This window comes from Crocuta crocuta, unplaced genomic scaffold (assembly GCF_008692635.1).
Source record: "Crocuta crocuta isolate KB4526 unplaced genomic scaffold, BGI_CrCroc_1.0 scaffold41, whole genome shotgun sequence".
In the NCBI taxonomy this organism is placed as follows: domain Eukaryota; kingdom Metazoa; phylum Chordata; class Mammalia; order Carnivora; family Hyaenidae; genus Crocuta; species Crocuta crocuta.
The window spans coordinates 16,566,899-16,572,681 of NW_027529428.1; positions in this window are offsets into that span (position 1 = coordinate 16,566,899).

Genomic DNA, 5,783 nt, shown 5'->3' on the forward strand with positions numbered 1-5,783 from the left:
GTCTAAAATTTATTAAAATGATGTAAATGGTAAAGAGATAAAAGCATATTTATTGGCTCTTAAACTTATACAGCACAGGTTCTGAATTAATTTTAACATCTTCTGAAATGTCCCGATTGGTACCAAATGGACATAATACTGGACTCAAATTAGAGATACCCTTGGGATCTCACTATGTATTAATATGGTACCCCCTATAATCTTCAGAGATCACTACATATGAAATGGAGAACAAATAGGTATGTCTCATTTTAACTGTTGGAACTGTTGCCTTGCCTAAGTTACCCACTGCCCTAAAATAGAGCTTAGTGACTATAGATGCTCCGACCCAATAAATGATAAATTTAAATAAAGTCTTAGGGAACCTGGGTGGCTCATTTGGTTAAGTGTCCAACTTCAGCTCATGTCATGATCTCACACTTCACAAGTTTGAGCCCCGAGTTGGGCTCCGTGCTGACAGCTCAGAGCCTAGAGCCTGCTTTGGATTCTGTGTCTCCTTCTCTGTCTACCCTTCCCCTGCGCTCTCTTTCTCTTTCAAAAATAAATAAATAATAAAAGACATGCATTTTCAGTGTTATCCTTCCCCATCCTTCTTTGGGATAGCATGATTTTGAAAGAAAGGAAGGCAGGCAGGCAGGCAGGCAGGAAGGAAGGAACCCAGAAGTAAAGGAAGGAAAAGTAAGGAAGGGAAAGAAAATCTTTGGTACTTACAAATTGCCTTGACAAAATGGGACACCACTGACTCATCTGTGCATTTTTACAGACTCCTGGGCAGTTGTGTAAGACTTACTCCAGGGCACCCCTTTTCCCCATTACCCTTAATCTCGAACCTTCTCTTCGTTAGGATGACTATTCCTTTAGATTAGCCAATGGTCCATGGCTCCCACTACCAACCTGGACCTTTACTATTATTTTTTATTTCTTTTTTTTCTTCCTTAAATAGTTTATTGTCAAGTTGTTTTACATATAACACCCAGTGCTCATCCCAACAAGTGCCCTCCTCCATGCCCATCACCCCCCTTTCCCTCTCCCCCACCCCCCTCAGCCCTCAGTTTGTTCTCAGCATTCAAGAGTCTCTCATGGTTTGCCTCCCTCCCTCTCCCCAACTATTTTTCCCCTTCTTCTCCCACATCGTCCTCCGTTAACTTCCTCCTAATCCACCTATATGTGCAGACATATGGTATCTGTCCTTCTCTGCCTGACTTATTTCGCTCAGCATAACACCCTCAAGGTCCATCCATGTTGCTACACATGGCCAGATTTCATTCTTTCTCGTTGCCATGTAGTATTCCATTGTATAACTATACCACATCTTCTTGATCCATTCATCAGTTGATGGACACTTAGGTTCTTTCCATGTTTTGGCTATTGTTGAGAGTGCTGCTGTGAACATTGGGGTACATGTGCCCATATGCATCAGCACTCCTGTATCCCTTGGGTATATTCCTGGCAGTGCTATTGCTGGGTCATAGGGGAGCTCTATTGTTAATTTTTTAAGGAACCTCCATACTGTTTTCCAGAGGACCAACCTGGGCCTTTAATCCAGCCCAAAGTTTCCCCAATATTTTAACACATTAGAATCATCTGGGGACATTTAAGAAACACTAATATTATGTTGCATGCTAAAATAGTTGAATCAGTGTATCCTGGTGTGGGAACCAGGCATCAGTATTTTTAAAGATCCCAAGGTGTGCTGAATAGTTGACAGACTACCATGTAGCCACTGCCCAAAGACTCTGATGAAAGATTTTAGGAATAATACCATTGAAATTATTACTTATGCAATCCTGAAGAAAGTAATAAAGTTAGAATTCCTAAATATACCAGTCTTTAGCATAAATGGGTTATGCAATACCTAAAATATATTGTAAAGAACTAATGTCAGTATTATAAGTATATGCTAATACAGTGGAAAACAGATGTCTATGTTTGGTAAGGGGAATGTTTTCTAACTTGTCTGAGGTTCCAGCCAGCATTTTGTAGAAACATAGTAATTACTCTTTCAATCTTTTAACAATGGAACATGTGAAAAATTAATACAAAGATGTTCAATCATGACTATTGAACCCAAATAATCATACTTTATTCCTTCCAACTTGATTTTTCCCCTTTTTTAATAGTTTATTGTCACCTTCCAACTTGATTTTCAATGTTAACCTTTATTTTGCAAGGACATCACATGTCACTTATAATTTGCATTTATTAGAAGAGATCAACAAGTTATATTTTATATTTGTTTGTTTCTGGCTCAATATGCCAACCTTGAAACAGCTCAGAATAATCTTTACTAACTGTTCTCAAACATTTCTCAAGCACATATTAGCATGCCAGAGAGGACATATTAAAGCTTTAAAAGTACATATAATTCTGTTGATAGATAAGGAGTATTGTTTTATAGAAGCAATTTTGAAAAGAATTGTAAATTGCCCTTCTTATAAAGTGAAGGTTGTTTAATTCTACTTTTTTGTTCCCATTGACTGATAGATGTGATTTTTTTTTTTTTTTGAAATGTAAGGGTGATGCCCAAAAGCATTTGACAAAAGGAATCATTCTGAACTAAGTCGACTAGTGAAGAAGAAAACTGATGAAAAATCTAGGGCAAGTTCTATGCTTCTGTATGATTATGAGCTCTCTTCATCTATGATTCAGTGGTTTCTAACAAGTGACTTACTGATTTTTGATGAGGGTACTTTTCCTGCTCTTTGGTGTGTGTAGAATATCTGCTCATTAAATTACAATGAATGAAGAGACCTTCTTCTTATCTTCTTTCTTGCTTCCAGAGAATGAATGAATGTGATCCAATAACCAGCTGTTTTGAATGCATAGGACCACTTCCCTAAAAGGCACAGTCTTCTCTGAAAACCCTATTTTCCTGCTTTCAGGTTTTCTTTTTTTTTAATATATTTTTTTAAAAAATATTTTTATTTATTTCTGAGAGAGAGAGAGGCAGTGTGAGCAGGAGGGGGTCAGAGAGAGAGGGAGACACAGAATCTGAAGCAGGCTCCAGGTTCTGAGCTGGCTGTCAGCACAGAGCCCGACACAGGGCTCGAACCCACAAACCATGTGATCATGACCTGAGCTGAAGTTGGATGCTTAACCAACTGAGCCACCCAGGCGCCCCCTGCTTTCAGGTTTTCTTGTCAGCAGGTCCATATAACTCAGATAATTCTGGATTTTCTACAGCCCTGATTTTAGCTTTATTATTTTCAGTAAATATCATTTGTTTAATGCATAACTAAATGTTATTTGAATTTTTATACCTTTTTTTATGAAGTGTCATTTAAATGCACCAATCAAATATGTCCTCTGATTACATCACTTTCTCTAGTTTTGTTTCTCAGATATGTTCATTGTGTCCACAGAAAATGAATAGTCACTTCTCTGACAAACAGGGTATAATACAATCAACTGATAAACAGAGAGAGGTTTGCGGTCAGCTGTTTCTCCTTTGTCAATTAGAACTCATCAAGTTATAGACTAGAGTGAAAACCGCAACAGTCATGGAATATGCTTTGGACATAGAACAGTAGTATTAGGAAATACTGAATGCTTATTATCTGCCAGATACTTTGTCTGCATTATTTCATTTTATCCCTCTTAGCAACCTCTGAGCTGAATAATATTAGTATCACCAAACTAGAAGTGAGATGCTAGAAGAACAGAGATACAGTTACATGTTCAGGTCTGGTGAGCACTGGAGTGAAAGGTTCAAACTGTGACTCTGCCTGCAGAGTTTGGGCTCTTAACACTTGGATACTGACTAAAGTTTCCTGAGAAAGTTTGTAAACATGATTTCATTTTGCCCACCCAGCAATCAGGTTACACCCAATAGTGGAAATGTTGTAATATAAGCTAAGTACCTTTTAAATTGGCATTTTATGCTCCTATTATCACTAGCTATCTTTCAATAATCATCTGTTAATTTTGTATACCTGGAAAGCTAAAAACTAATGGTTATTTATCACTTTTAAGGGAAAAAATATACATTTACAGCAAAGAATAGAGTCTAGGGACTCAGTCCAACTCTTGATTTCAGCTCAGGTCATGATCTCATGGTTTGTGAGTTCAAGCCCCNAAGAGAGAGAGTTTAAATGATTGCATTGTCAATTCAAGGTAATGGTTCTCAACTAAGGATAATTTGGAGACATCTTTGATGGTCCAGTCAAGCTAGAGGGGGGTTGCTATTGACATCTAGTGGGCAGAGCCCAGGAATACTGGTAAACAGCCTACAGTGACAAAGCCCTACAATGACAGCCCCCTACCACAAAGAATTATCTGGCCCCAGATGTGCTAAGGTTAAGAAGCCCTGGATGAAGGCAACAGAACAGTCTCATTTACACTACTAAAATTATATACTATTAAACACTACTGTTAGAATTATTCAAGCAATTACAAATGCTGAAATGGTGATGCATTTAATAAATAAACTTTTGAGGCTAATTGTCTGGCATATTGAGCATAACCATATATTTTGGTGAGTTCTAAAATATATTGCTTTACACTGGTGTTTAGACTCAAGTTCCTAATTAATTGGCAGAGTAGTAGATACATAAATATTTCAGGAGCCAACACGCTTCTTGAGAGTGTCTGCACCTCATATAGAAACTGGTTGATGGCCCAGGACTCAATCCTGTTCTATTGAGGATGGGGTTCCATGGTTTTAGGGGTTTTGTTCCTTGGTTGTTTCGGCCTTAAAACTCTGCTTTCTGCTCACTGACATTGCCAAAACAACTCACTGGGATACTTTTCTCCAATAAACATGAATATTCTTTAGTGAAAACCTCTATATCCAAATTCTAAATAAAAGGATCTAGCCTATGGGCACCTGGATGGCTCATTCAGTTGTGTATCTGACTCTTGATTTTGGCTCAGGTCATAATTTCATTGTTATGAGATCAAGCCCCACATAGGGCTCTGCACTAGGCCTAATATATCTTCCTGCTTGATATTCTCTCTCTCTCCCTCTCTCTGTTCCTCCCCCACTCACACCCATGGTCTCTCTCTCAAAATAAACATTTAAAACAAAGGATCTAGCCTATAAAGTCAACATCATTAACATAATATCTAAAAGTAATTTTCTTTAAAAAATTCCGAATATATAAATTAAATGACAGATGTTAAAATTCAGTTCTTTCTTTTATTCTTCTTCCCTTCTTTTCTGAATAATTCCATGCTAAAGCCATCAGGAAGGGCACAGCGATGGAAGTGTCCACTGGTGGCTTAGAGAAGTAAAGGAGGGCATTCACACTGGGGGCAGCAAGGAAGGGGAGGTGGGCCTGACTAGCTAAGGATAGCATCTGCCCAGTGGGTCAGGCTAGGTGATGAGTGGGGTAAGGAACACATCTGCCTATGTGATGAGTGGCCCAACACGTGTGGTCAGAGCTCAAACAGGGTAAAGAGGGGAATCTGTGAAGGAAGGCTTCCCAGCACAGGATATCAACAGTCGAACAGACTGAGAAATGCAAAAAGAAAATGAGAGATGTCTTAGAAATCCTGATGGAAAATTACTAATAACCAGGAATTTTGTGCCAGTCAAGCTATCAATCAAGCATCAGAAGAGAATTAAGTTATTTTTAGATACGTAGGGTCTTCATAGGTTTCCCCCATTTACTCTTTCTCAGAAAGCTATAGGAGGATGAGTTCGAGCAAATGAGGGAGCACAGCACAGGGTATAGGAAACAAAAGACCAACACAGGAATAAGGAGAAGAGAGCCCCCACCATGGGTAAAGGGAGAGCTGAGTACCAGATATAGATGGAAAACAGTCCGGGTGGGAGCAGGTTA